Below are 15845 nucleotides of genomic sequence, written 5' to 3'. Positions count from 1 at the left end.
TACCTAAGAAATGAAAAGTATTCAGTGTTTCCCCCCAGATTTTTACAATTGTCAGGCCTCTGAAACAGCATGGACCATATGGGACACTAAAACTCTCCACTGAAATCCAGACTAATGAAATTATTTTGGGGTTAGCAGCTCCTTAAGGCAGGGAGACCCACCACACCTAAACTCTGGGTCACATTAGGCTTTTAAATGAAGAATGAATTTACAAAAAAAAAAAAAAAAAAATGATTGAACAATTAAATGAATAAATAAAATGTGCAAAGAAAATATAATGTTATTTAAGGTTTTGCCAGGCTGTTTTTATGTAGCTGTGATCTTATATCAGAGATAGACAAATAAAAGCCCAATATTGGCAAACTGATATATCAATCTAACCTCAATCTGTATATGGTTATATACAGTAGGTATGTGTATAGTCATATATATGGCTAGATAAGGTTTGTCAAGCCACAAAAGCCATTTGTTTCTATATGGAACACTGCAAAAAGCCCCCTTCAAGTTAAAGCGGTTCCTCAAAGAGCAACGGTTCTATAAAGCACCATTTAGCCTGCAAACAATCTCTGTAGGACCGTGTTTTTTCAGAGTGACGATTCCACTATCAGAGCCGATGGATTCTCCTAGAGAGGCCTTTTAAGAAAGCAGCCTAATGCCGACCATTCATCATCTTGTTGGAAAAGACAAGCCTAGCCAGCAGATAAAAGTGGCATTCATCATTCCATTTATCGTACATATACATAAATATCAGCCATTCGGTCGACACTTTTTATCCAGTGCAGCTTATACAGTGCGAGGAGTGCATGCATTTTTAGAATGGGAGGCTCCAGTGGGACTGAAGCTGAGCTGAACAGTGTTTGCACCCTGCTCTACCCCAGGGTTTCTTCAGGTTTAGGATGGGACCCAGTTTTAGTAAATATAGACTCTCTCACCCTGGGACTCTTCCACATCATTAAAACATTTCTTTCTCCTGTCATGTAGTAAATGTCGTTTTGTTGAAACACACTAGTTCTCTTGTCATGTGGGCAGCCTGAGTAAATACAGTAAAACATACTCTTTTTATATGGGAACCCATTAAAAACAAGCCCTGAAATTGGAAAGTGGGGGTGTTCAGATCAGGTATAAGCAATTATCTATAGAACCGATTATTTCCATATTGAATTTAGGTATTAATCCAGTTGTTGCACCTAAGCTGACATTATGGAATTCCTAAAAAATGACACTGTTCATGAGATAGAATGGTTAGGTTTAAGGTATGATTTCTTGTCGTTATTCTATATTTACCGCCTTTCAACTTTATTTAGTCTTGGATAGTTTCAGTCCGTGGCAAAGTAAGTCCTGAAATATCCAGACACACTAAGCTGAAATAGAAGTAGGCCAACTCCCAGCCAGAGGCAGCTCAATGCAGTATTTAAATAGGGTTACTGTAGAATACAGTACAGTACTGAGCATGCTGGGATCGCGGTATTCAAGTGTCACACTGTTGGCAAAAGATCCCAGTGAGAGTTCCTGAATGTGAATGGCATCCTTTTATTAACTTAAAAATATGCAAAATATGAGCTTATGATCATGCCTCATAATTTTTCTTTTTTTGGTTTCTGCATTTTTTGTCGAATCTCCAAACTTTGAAGAACTCCTAAACAGTTTCAGGAGCAAATGCAGTAAAATGAGCATCAAAGACAGTGAAGGAGAAACAATCCCATGGTGTATTGTACGTTTGGAAATAAGACGAAAGGGAATGTAGACTGTAGGTTACAACTCGTGATGTGATAAATAAAAAGGAGGGTAATTATGGCCTCCAGTCGGTGATCATCATAAGGCAAACAACCACCAATAAGAACGAAAAATCAATTATATTCTCAGAAAAACATTCATTTTTTCCACTTTCCCCTTATCCTATCCCCTATCCTCAAATGCCTTACATCGGTTTAATACTATTTGATATGATGTGTACTATGAATTTACCTCCTAAAGATTTAGATGGTGTAAACTAAACTCTCTAATTACAACCCATTGGAAAACAGTCATCAAAGTCAAGGGAATTGGAAGTTGGAGGACAACTGCAAATATCAGGTAAGTGTGTGGTTTGACACAAATACAGACACAATCTGTAAGAAGGTACAGCAGCACCCTGCAAAAACCATCCAATCATAACAAGTCATTTAGTCTCATATTCAGCCTTCAAATCTTATTTTTCTTAAACCAAGAGAAAAACTCTTCCAGTGAGGTGAGATAACTCCACTTGTTTCCAATGCAGTTTTACTTCTATTTTCTACAAATGAGTGTCAGTATCTTGAAACAAGTCAGAATAAGGCAGATCACTGCACTATATTATCAAGAAAATGACACTTGATTCTACAAAATTCTTGGAACAAATTGATTTAGTGAAATAATCTAACACCATTGGCAGACTTTATCACTTATTTTAAGAAAATTACGATTTTTGGACTCAATAATAGACTAAATGACTTGTTAAGATGGAGTTTTTTCTGCAGTGTACTTGTTTTTCCCAACGGAAAATTAACTTAACATGAGGTAAAATGACCTCATTTTGAAGGAGCTTACTGGTTTGCTGATTTACTGGTGTGAGCTGGGGGAAAAACAGTCGGAAACCTCTGAGAAGCGTGTAGAGAGAGGAAGGCCAATGCATTTCTACCCTGATCGACCCCTTAGAGGGCAGTTTGAAGCATGTATTAACTCAGAGGACCTAAATTTGAGATTAAAAGACCCAGCAACTCATTTATCCCCGCTGCAATTACTGGTTAATCTGCACGAGCTAATGTAGCCTCAGGTGCTCGTATCATAACTTTATTTTTCACTGATAGACTTTTTTATTGCGCTGTATCGAGCGATTGACTCCCTCTCTGTGTCTTATGAGCTGATGTTTGTCTCTATGGTGTATGATGTGCTAATTTGATCAATATGGCTTTTTGAAGGCCGATACCGATATTTTTTTAGACTGGAGTCCCCGGTAGCCGACATTTTGTGCTGATAGTTAGATTTAATTAAATTTGACAATTTTCGTGCCAAAAAATTCCAAGTATTCAGTGTTTTCCCCAGAATTGTATCCTTGTCAGGGTGGAAAAGCCTCTGAAACAGCATTTAGAGCATGAGATACTGAAGCTTTCCACCACACCCATTCAATGGAGGGGTTTAATTTACAAGAAAACATAATTCAACAATTCCATGAATAAATCAAATGTGCAGAGAAAATCAAATTGCAGGTTTTCCAGACTGTTTGTAAGTCATTGTGGGAGGAACCTCCATCATATCAGGGGGTCGACGACACTGACTGGACCACATCCAACATTCAAAAAGGCCAATATCGGCCCCATGTATCAGTCTAACCCTCGTGGTTTTATTTTAAAGCCTGTCTGAGAGCCATATTCCCCTTACGGACAATAAAGATATTGATGTGAATTGTGGGGCGTAAAAAAAAATAAATACGACCCCCGATAAGGAGCAAATGTATAATGAATGAGCTGGGGGTGGTCAGAAGTCTTGGGAAACTCGCTAAAGAATGCTCAAATGTTGCCAGTGTATCATGGTGCAGAGACAGATATGAGTGCAGATCAGCCAGAAGGAGAAAAGAAGTACATGTTGTACTGCAGTGGAAGTCCCAGCACAGCGAGGCAGATCTGTACTATCAGATGCTTTTAGACAGCCAGTCTGTAGGAGTCCCATGCCAGAGACAGATTCTTTCTCAGTGCAGTTGAGTTTGTTTAGCTTGTTTTTTTTTAAATACAATACACAAGAACAAATGATGGTTACACTTTCTATCAAGGCCATGTCTACAATGCATTATAAGCACATTCATAACACCTTATAATGCCTTTAGAAGACCTTAAACCTTATAACAAGGTTTCTAAAGTATTATAAGTGGTGGGCATAATGTATTATAAGTTCAGCATTCATAATGCTGTATATCTCCAATGTCAAAGTGACAACAGTGTTTGAAAGAAGAATCTGAATCCTGGGTTACACAGCACATTATAACTATTACTACCATACCTTAGCCAGTTATAAAGACACATAGAGAACTGCTCTAACGTTTCATAACGGATTATAAATTGAAATGGAATAATGTCTTATAAACATCGGTAAGCTGATGCAAAAGCCATTCAAGTTCAATAATCCTGGGAATTTATTATTCTAATTTCAGAAAACCAATGTTTCTGTCAATACTACAATACTACTGCACACACTGTCATGGGATTTCGATTAAATATCTTTATCTGATTATTTTCATTATCATTGTCATTTTGCGCTGCCAAATCACAGAACTGGTAGGACAACAGCCTTCGAACATCCAATTTCTTTACCAATAAAAAGAATCAATTCTCTCCGAACTTCACTGCATTCATGAAAAAGCAACACAGTCTTTTCTTTCCATGAAACTGAATGTCCAGGTGAAAAGCTCTGATTATTTTTGTTTTCTCCTATTAAAGACACTGAAATCTGTGGAATATGTACATATGTATATATATATTCAATCAAACTGCAGCACAGCCATCATATTAGAGGTAGACAAGACTGACATCTGATATTAATAAAAGGCAAATAGCCCTAATATAGCTATTTAACAATCGGTGAAAACACAGTGATACACACATTCTACCATTCCAACAAGCAAAATTAAAGCAAGGACTAATAAGAAAAAATCAGAACGGAACAATATGAAACCAGAGAAGAAGAAAAAAAAAACCCACCCCAGTCATTATCCCAACGTGGCACAAAGTGAGCCACTCTCAAATGAATCAATCAACACAAACTGAATAGGTTAATTATCCAATATGCTTGATTAATCGGTTTGATTAGAAAAATGAATGAGCGACACGGCGACGTGATGAGAAATATCAGCTCCTCAAAGTGAGCGCTAACAGATCAATCAATGCTCATTGTATAGGTTAATAGTCACACTAATTGTCCACCAGTGGTTGATGGATGATGTCGAGGAACATGGCAGCGTGATGAAAACATGACAGGAAGACATTAGAAATGGATGGGGGGATACTGGGATTCCTGACAGAATGGACTGAGACACAGAGTGAGGAGAGATGATGGATACACTCTTAACATAAAGGGTTCAATAGAGTACCGTCGATATAGTACCTCAAAATGGTTCTTTAGGCTTGTGCCATAGCAGAAGGCTTTATGGTGCTGTAGAGAACGCGTTTAGAAAGGTTCGCCCTTACAGACAAACCACATGAATTTCACATGTGGAAAATCCCATGTGAAAAACATGACATCACATGGGCAACATGTGGAACACATGTGCTTTGTACATGGGAAATGTGTGGTTCTGGAACATTTTCAGATGCTCCACATGTTATAACATGTGATAACATGATTGCATGTGATAACATGTTTTTCCATGTGTGCACACATGCGGAAAAACATGTTATCACATGGGAAATGTAAGTGTTTTTTCTGTATCTCTACAGCAGAATGCTCAAAATGGTTCTACATAGAACATTTATGGCTATTTAAGAACACATGTAATGGTCCAAAACAGCAGTATTAAAATATTTTTTAAGAATGGGTTCTTCATTCTGATTTACCTTTCTTTTTTTTTTATTTAAAAAAATCGCAATGACCCAAAGAACCCTCTGATTAGTTACATTGAAAAAAAATGATTAACCAGAATAAAGAATCCAGTGCAGTTCTTAAAATGTTCATTCAATACTGCTGGTTTGGAGCGCTTCATACATTGTTAAATTGTTCTTTACAGCATCATAAAGGCCCGTTTTAGAACGCATTTCAGCATGGTGTTTTAGAGAACCTTTTTAAAAAGGTACCAAAAAGGTTTTGCGCCTAAAGAACCATTATCTGGTACTGTAAATAACCTTTTTTTTAAGAGTGCAGATAGATAGATAGATAGATGGATGAACTGATTGATAGATGGACCGGGACTGGCAGCGCCGAACAACGTTTTGACGCCAAATGAACTTAGCAGACGCCCTGCTTACTGAGGGAAAGGTCAGAGAGATGAGAGACGATAATGATTTTTTAATGATGGTTCTGAAAGGAGTGCCGTTCGCTGGTTTGATTTCTTAGGCGAAGTGCTGTGACGGAGAGAGAAACCCAGAGAGAGAGAGAGAGAGAGAGAGAGAGAGAGAAAGAGAGAGAGAGAGAGAAAGAGAAAAGACATGAGGCTGTAGTGTAACAATAGGTGAACAGAGTGACCTTACAAGGCCTTATTCCTTTGTTCCGTTCTGTTCTCAACTGTGTTACGTGATGTAATAACCTGAGAAAAAGGTTACACAACCGTTTGATGTAACATCTCTTACTTCACTTTTAGTTAGAAAGGGGGAGAAAAGAAAAAAAAGTTAAAAGCTCAGCAGTGCGCTCAGACGTAACAAACATTAAAAAGGTCCGTTTTCAAAGGGCCCGGCTCAGTTTGAGAAACTGTCTCTCAGCAGGCTTCCTGTTCTGCAGTGGCAAATGGAGAGAAGAAAGAAAAGAGGGGTATTTACGGAGAGGTTTTCAATGGCGAGGAAGAAAAGAGCATCAATTAGAAGGAGAGAATTAGGGGAAAAGAATTAGGAGAATAGTTGAGAGAAAGATTAGCAGAGGTGGTGCAGTGAGGATGAGGATTTTATGGGTGATTAGATTGTGTTTACATCACAAGTGTTATTAACAGCATTAGATTTACTCATATCTTAGAAAATAATATAACTTTTTCATAAAATAAGAGTGTAATGGGTAACGGGGGTGTATTGGTTGATGCTGCATCGATTGTGTAGGGATGATGACAGTGACATTACTATTGTGAATTATGTAGCCTCAAATATGAACATACAGCTCGGGATGGGATTTATGTATGTTAGGCATCCATCTTTCCCCATAATAATTAGAAATTAGTTCATTGCAGCAGCAAAAGTAGATACTAGGTATATGTGCATAAGAACAGAATTGGAGGTCTACACATTTCATGAATCTAACTTTTAGGGATATATCGAAATCACTTCAAAATTGTTGCTAATTTCACAAAATTTTGAGATCTTCCCTTTGTCAAATGGAAGCTTTGAGCAGGATAATGCGCCGTCGCGATGCAAAAATGTGACAATACATATCGTGGGACAGAAAAATGAATCATGATATTAGCTCCATTTTATTCTGCTGTAGTAATCATAAATGAGACGGCTTGACCATCACAATTTCACAAGCTCTCCATCCAAATTGTATTATCTGCTCTTTGTAATGACATTTTGAAATTGTTGTTTACATTCTAGCAATCCGGTGCCATTTCCAGAAATATTGGTGGCTCAGAATTACACATAATTCTGCACAGTCATACTTTGTTGTCACTGAACTTTTATTTATTACATTATATCATGAAATTAGCATATTTTCCCATCCATTTTTTTGTTTTGTTTTCTCTTACTGCATTGCTTAGGAGAAAAATTAGAAAACACCCATGCAATGAGGCCCATTGAAACAACAAAGCAATAAAATAGGATATAAGCAATTGTGGAGTAACGGCAGCCACCAAAACGCTGTTTCCTGCTGTCACAGTACACATTAGGATTAACTTTTGATTAATTTTTTACATATTTTATTTACCAAATGGGGTAGGCTGAGCTTTTGGCACAAGACCTGATAGGATGTGAATGTTTAATGTTGCTTTCATATGTATTTCCAAGGTTTGCTCGCATGGATAAAGGTTGTAAACATGTTGCCAAATGTTTATTTCCCTTTAAAGTTTATTTCCAGTTTATTTCCCGTAGATCGGACACGTTCCTATAGGAAAAAATACCAGTCTGTTTCCTACACAGTATATAGGAATAGGTCTCCCCCATTAGGTATATGCATGCATGCAAGGCTTGCAGCTTTCTGAAGTCAATTTGTGTTGCTGGCACTCGGCACTCATATGCACACGATGCACTCATACTCTCTTATGCACTCTCATACACACACACACACATTGTTTCTTTGTAATGCTCTGGTGGAAATTCAATGGTTGCCAGCTGCAGAATCGCCTTCTTTACTGGTTGACACTGAGGCAGAGCAGGCCCATAAACTATTGCACTGTTTAGACTATTTAGACTAGCAGCAACATGATTATAGCTTTATTTCAGTGTGTGAGAGTGGGAAGGGAGGTAAACCCACCCGTACTATTTCTCTTTTAATGTTTACTTTTATGCTGGTGCTGAGAATTCCAGTTGAGTTTCCCCCAATAACCTCTGTGCTGTGTGTGTTTGTGTGTGTGTGTGTGTGTGTGTGTGTGTGTGTGTGTGTGTGTGTGTGTGCGTGTGTGTGCGTGCGTACCTCTGTGCTTGTGTCTTTTCTCTGAATTCCAGTGGAGTTGCCCGATACTGAAAGTCCTCTGGCTCTATTTCATCACGACGGGGAGCAGCACTCTAACTTTGATCAGAGGAATCTGTAAAGCAAAACAAAAACAGATCTCAGCTTGAGATATTTCTACCCAGCACCAGCAAACAATATCAAAACTGGATGCAAACTCAAAGTTAACCCCCGTGAACTGAGTTATAGGCCTGGCGTATGATTCAATCTGTAGGAAACACCAGATGGTACAATTTAAAATGGGGGGAATATCACTTTTTCAACACAGATGCATATTTCAGGGATTGTTCTATGTGGGATGTTGTTGGACTTTCCAGATAATTTGCTTTTGCCTGGATTAAGCCGCTGCATTGCTTGCTCTCATTTGTATCATTATTTCTTGGGAAGCTACAAATGAAGGTAAAGAGAAGGTAGACATGGAAGGAGGGAATGAAGGGTAACGGTTTATTTTCCGGGTCCACAATTTCCAAATCATTTCCTAGATAGGAACTGTTAATTTCTTATGAAGTTTCCTGGAAAGAACCATGAAATTATGTTCTAATTATAGGGAAAATAGAGGAAGAGTTCAATGGTAGTTGGTAGTTGGTAAGTTCCTCCATTTTCTTCTGCTGTTTCCAAGACAGAACCATGAAATTATGTAGTAGTTATATAGAAAATCATAAAGTAACTAAAATGTATTAAGAATTCAACAAATAAAATTTAAAAAATTACTAATAACTGTTATATAATTATATGAATAATGACTTCTGCTAACTGACCTCTGCCCATTATTTTTCCAGTAAATAGTTTATAGTTTTGCAGTTATTTTTTTTAGAAATGTTCAGTATCTTATCGACTCCACCAGACTGCTTACATTTACTATATAACTACTACATCATCTCATGGTTCTTTCCAGGAAACTTCCCAAGAAATTAACAGTTCCTTTCTAGGAAATTATTAGGAAGTTGTGGACCCGGAAAATAAAGTGTTAGTAAAGGAAGGAAGGAAGGAATGAAGCACAGAAGGAAGGATGAAAGGGTGGGAAGTACATCGTTTACACTGCGAAAATCATCCATCTTTACAAGGAATTTAAACTGAGATTTCATTTTTAGGTAATCTGTCGACCTCTACAGGCGACCAGTAGCAACTACAACAACATTGCTAGAACTTATCTCCTTCTGCACAAGTCTCCTGTCCCCTTGAATTACCTGCAAGTAATTGACAGTAGTGCCTTCCTCCCTCCATCCATCCTCATCTCTCTATCCTTGCATCCCGTCATACTTCCCTCCCACTATCCCAGATGTCTGAGACTTTGGAGAAACTAAGACTGAGACTGGGGCACAATGGGGCAGACTTGCTGTGAACTGTTTGAGAGATCCACATCCTTCATCAAATGGATTTTCCTTGATTAAGAAAAAATGCCCTTGAAAATAGACAAAAATGTGCTTGAGACAGTGCTTGAAAGTCTGAAAGATCTGGAATTGATTTAACTGTTTTATGGCTGTTCTCTCTCTGAAGTAAAATAGATTTTGACATTTTATTACCTAAGGGGATATTTTCTGTTGTCTAATGAGAGAAAATGGCAACTGAATTGCAATACCTTGCCATAGCAAACACAAGACATTTAGAGTTGCAACAATATTTGAAGCACAGTTATGACTTTTTTAATAGAAATATTGTACTACATGCTGACAGAGACAGAGAGACAAAAAGGGAGAGACAGACAGAAAGACAGAGACCGAGAGAGAGAGAGAGAGAGAGAGAGAGAGAGAGAGAGAGGCATAGCTAGAGAACAAGCTAGCTACTTATTATTTTTTATTATTTATTACTTATTTTCTTTGTTTTTGTTTTATGTTTTCTTTGGGATTCATTATTGTTATTATTATTATTATTAGTATTATTATTACTTAGAACAGAGATCCAGCAGAAACATCTAGTGAAAAGATAATGCATCACCATGCTAAATACTGGAATAATAATACTGTCATACTTTGTCATTTGCTCTTTTGGCTTTTTAGCCTTCCTAGCTGAAATTTCTTCCTCCATTGTTGAGCAGTTGAAAATCAAAAGTAGGTGGGAGAGGTTTTTTAGATTTTCCAGATTATTTGCTTTTTCCCAGGATCAAACTGAATGCGACTCTGTGTAGCCCAGCAGGCTGATTGAACCGCAGTAATAATAAAGTCAGAACCTATTCTAATGTACTCGCCTCTGCTGTGTAAATTTGACTATCTGTATCCTCTGGTGTTCATTTCATGCTCTCCAACTGATACAGAACAGGAGAAAGAGACATTTGCACATTTTCTTAATTTGCAATTCAAAGAAAGAGAAAGAAACTGGAAAAGAAAAACACAAAATATAGTCTTAGTTTCCACTTAGTTGTGTTCTGTGTGAAAGTGACTGAACTGCAGGTGAAGAGGCAGGCTGGTGGGAGTTTTGAATGAAGAACCGCATTTCTCCCACACTGAAAACAACTGAGTTCAACTTAACCTCGGTTCAGCTGAGAGGCGGTGACTTCAGTTCAGTTCAGTTCAGTTCACTTCACGTCACTTCAGTTCAGTTCCCTTCAGTTCCCTCCAGCTCAACTCACTTCAATTCACTTGCCTTCACTTCAGTTAAATTCAGTTTGATCATTTTAATTCAACTCAATTGCACCCAATGATTTCAGTTCACTTCAATTCATTTGATTGATTCAACTGATTCCATAAAAGAGTAATGAAACATTAAGATGGAAATTCATTCAAAAGGAAAGCACACTTAGAACTCTGTGTTTGTGTGTGTGTGTGAGAGAGAGAGAGAGAGAGAGAGAGAGAGAGAGAGAGAGAGAGAGAGAGAAAATAGTTCGATGTACAAAAGCCATACTGTGTGTGTGTGTGTGTGTGTGTGTGACAATCCCAAACACTTCATGTTTATGACTTGATGACTTGTTTAAACTCCCCTAAGGCCAATGTGTGTGTGTGTGTGTGTGTGTTTGAAGCCTTGACCTTTAGACCTCAAGGTCAGTGAAAGAGGCCTAAGGGAATTTGCGACACACACACACACACACCTACACACACACACACACACACACACACACACACACACACGCGGTGTTTAGGGAACTGTAAAGAAATCATCAAGCCCTAACCAACCAGCGCTAGGGAACTTCACTCATTCACTCACACTCACACACACACACACACATCCCTAAAACCTTCCTTTTGATCAATAAAAAGGAGGGATGCTAAGTTACTTAGTGAATTTTTCTTTTTTTATAGACAACATATACTTTTTATATGCTACTGTAAGTACTGCTACTTTTATATACTACTCCACTGATATAGCTTTGTGTTCCTTATACATTCCATGTATGTTGCAAACGTACTTGAAATAAAACAAAGGAATATACTGTATGAATGAAGGAAAAAATGGAAATGAACAGAGAAAAGGGACAAGAAAGAGAGATAGGAAAGTAGAGAAGGATGAAATGAAAGAAGGAAGGACGGAGGAAGGGCTGGGCAGTACTGTACTGTTGCTTGTAGTTGGTCATTACTACTTGGAATGAAATACATTACAACTGTCGTCATTTTAATTCACTCTAGATAACAGAATCATCCATCTTTACAAGTAATTTGAACTAGTATTTAGTTTTAAAGGGGTATTAAGTAAGCTATGCCCTCTACAGGCGACCAGTAGGAATTACAACAACATTGAAGTTGCACAGACCCCCCAGCCTTACCATCCCCTTGAGTTGCGGTGGCCTCTAATTGACATGAACAATAAAGTCACATTTTCACAATAGAGAGGAGTGAGCTAGCTAATTAGAGCAGAGATCCAACAGAAACATGTAGTGAAGAGGTAATATATCACCATGCTAAATGCTGGAAAAATAATACTGCTTTGTCATTTGCTTTAAGGGCTTGCAAAGTCATCATTGAGTCATTGGTATTGATCAAAAACCCTATCAACCCAGATATATTATGGTCATTTTGTGCTATGGGCCTGTGAAAACCTTACTGATTGCCCCTTTAAACATGTAATATGAGACTAAATGACTGTTTTAAATGCCTGAAATGTAAAAAGCCATCACCGCTCCCTACTTTGAATACACATTATATGCATAACAAATGCTCTCAAGGGGAATCCTGTCGGCTATATGGACTATAAGGCTATTTGCGATGTCGAGGGTTTGAATTGGGCTCTTGACCTTAGTTGCATGTCTCTCTTGTGTTGTCACCTTTCCTGACTCTTTCCACCGTGTAATTAAGCAATAAACCACTTGAGGCCGTGGTTTACAGTGGTTTTCGAAGTGCCACAGTGAGAGCCATTGTTTAAAATCCTCCTAGCTGTTGTAAAATGACAATAATCCACATTCTTCAATGGCTTCTTGCTTTTATAAAACAGCGTCGACACACCACTGCAATAAAAAACATGTAAATGGTTGAGAAATATTTTATTTTTTAATCAATAAAAAATAGAAAAGTTGTATGTCACTGAGGATGTGATCAAAATGTTTGACAGATTTTGTACAGCATTTGTCACTTGAACACTTTATATTTTGCAGAGCATCATGGATCATTAAAGAAAATACATTTTTCCAATGCCTCAGTGAAAATGATATATTTTTTTTCCTATTGTTGAGTAGTGTGCGGATTCTTTGAATGATCCTTTGAGTATTTCTTACTCGAATTTACGCACCTGCGGTCAAGTGTTATGGGATTTGTGCGAAACAGTTCTCTCTATTGATCAATAATAATTAAATGTTATTTTTCTTCATCACAATATAGTTCTTCTATAATAATAATGAATAACAAAATAATAATTAATTCATTTTCCATTCCCGCTTATTCCTATGTGCAACTTGGATTCTCCAGTTCACCTGACCTGCATATCTTTGGATTGTGGGAGGAAACCCATGCGGTGTATTTCTGTGTGTTTCTTTGATGCGGTGAATATTTTCATAATTGGAAGCCTTGCAAAAATTGTTATCAATCAGCTGTGCCACATTTCTTATACTTGAGAGCTATATCTGTTTTGTTAGTTTGTTCTTCACACTCCTCCTTCAGTTCAATAGCATGGCTGGACTATATATCAATGATATTTACATTAAAGGTGTGGCATGTAGCAATTTTAAATGTCGATATATCATTGTCAAATTAATTGTGATACCTAGGTATAATTACTGTAAATTAATGAGACCATCTTTCCACCATCTGCTGCCAGAAACTGTGAAAGCTTTAGCTCCGTTTGCTCTGGAAGAACAGCGCCCTCTTCCTGTTTTGTGCCGTTAAGCAATTTCCCTTTGTGCCATAAAGAAATGCAGCAGATTTCCTGACAAATCCGTCACAGTAACACACAATATAAAATGCAGTGTAGAGGCTGGTAGAGGCTGACAATGTTCTCAGCGATGTTCTTGTTTATTTACGGTAATTATACAATGTCTCAAAACTAATGACTGATTTAGTGATACTAAAATGGTACACCTTTGGCAAAGGTGGGTGTTTATTGAGTATTTTACAACAGCTTCCAATGTAGTTGAGCCTGTAACTATTTATTTCATAATGGATTCATAATAGCTATAATATACTGTATGCATAAAAGGATGATCATTTAGAGATTCTGAGAAACCTTTAAGTGAGAAGTGAAAATTGATGAGAAAGTTTCTGATTGTCCTTGCATGAGTACATACATGCACACACGCACACGCACACTCACACGGACATGCACACACACACGGCTCAGTGGTCTAAGTGTGTAATTGAAGGTGACACAACCATGGGTGACAGAGACATCAACAACTTTTTACATCTCCTTAATCAGTACTAGCTAATAGCAAGCAAGCACACACACACACACACACACACACACGTACATTAAAGAGATCACTAGTCTAGGGCATTATAATAAATTACCACACACATCACTGGCCTAACGCGCCATGCTTTTATTAAAGAGGGAGAAAGAGGGAAAAGGAAAGAGAAAGAGAGAGAGAGTCGTCAGTCCCACAGGGAGAGCAACAACACCAGTGAGGCAGAAACACTCCAGATGTCACCTGTATGTGTGTGTGTGTGTGTGTGTGTGTGTGTGTGTGTGCCAGTGAAAGTATATTTGCTTATAGCTTTGAACAGTACATGTATGATGTATGTATGTGTATGCCTGTCTATGTAAATGTGCGTGCATGTCTGAAAAATTGAGTGTGACGAGAGAGAGAGAGAGAGAGAGAGAGAGAGAGAGAGAGAGAGAGAGAGAGAGAGAGAGAGTGTGTGGGTGTGGGGTAAGAGGACAAGGAGACGGGTGAGATCTTGTTTGGGCTGCTCTGCCCTCAGATGCTCTTTTGTGATGGTCACACACACACACACACACACACACACACGCACACACACACACAGTGTCATAGTGCTTCACTTCACTCTTCTGGGTCAGTGGCAGGTCTCACACATCATGCACTCATCATATTGTAAGTGTGTGTATGCGTGAGTAAGAGAGTGAGAGAGTGTAAGAGTGTATGTGCCAGTGTATGCACGAGTACATACTGTACATACCTACATATACAGTATACATTCAATGGCTACTTTATTATGTACACTAGCTAGTACCAGGTAGGGCCCCCTTTTGTCTCCAGAACATCCTGACAAGATGCTGGAAATGTGGGGTTCACGATTCAATACAACCACAATACAATGTAATAAATAAAAGTTCAATGACAACAAGGTCTGACTGTGCAGAATTATGTGTATTTCTGAGACACAAATCTTTCTAGCTATTAGCATTTGTCCTTCTTAGGCCTCTGTAGGGCAGTGGCTTTGCTGTGTGTTATTTACAAATGTGTTTGCGGTTTCTGGCGCCCTCTAGTGGTCAGAAAATTGTACTTATTCCAGCTTTAAATACAACAAGGTAATGATGTTACCTACTGTTAAAGTTTGAAGACATGTTATCACGTTACTGGTTACCATTACTAACACATGTGAGTTTGGAGCAAATTGTAAAATTTTAAGTTTCACTTTCATTTCCACAACGGGAGACTTTGTTGGATTGAGTGCAATGCTACTGGTGTACTGGTCAAATGACAGACACCACGTGACGTGCACATTAGGAGCATTAGAGATCGATTTAGATCAATTTCTATACATTGACCAACTTTTTATTTTGTGGTGGTGCGCCACAGATAAGCCTATGTATTCATCTCACAGCCAAAGACGCCCTCTAGAAGCCATCTCACAAAGCGTTGATGACTGACTGACTGACTGACTCACTTGAATATGTCTCTTGATGCCCTCTGCTGCACCGTGGGAAAAACACCCTCACTTTTCACCATGCTATTTCAATGTCAAACTACTATCTGTTTCTAGTTGTGTCTCCTCCTCCAGCTAACCCTTTTGCAAGCATTTTACAATACTATGCTCATTTCCCAAAATTTGATGATAGAAGGCTGGACAAAGGTTAGATTGTGGGATATACAAGGTCAGCACAATGTTTAGGTTCACTGTGGCATTCAAAAGATGCTCCACTTGGCTAATGGGAGCCAAGAAAACATTCCCACACCATTATACCACCACCAGCTTCTACTGTTGACACCAGGCAGG

This window comes from Centroberyx gerrardi, chromosome 3, assembly GCF_048128805.1.
Source record: "Centroberyx gerrardi isolate f3 chromosome 3, fCenGer3.hap1.cur.20231027, whole genome shotgun sequence".
Classification (NCBI taxonomy): Eukaryota; Metazoa; Chordata; class Actinopteri; order Beryciformes; family Berycidae; genus Centroberyx; species Centroberyx gerrardi.
This window is presented reverse-complemented; position numbering follows the sequence as displayed.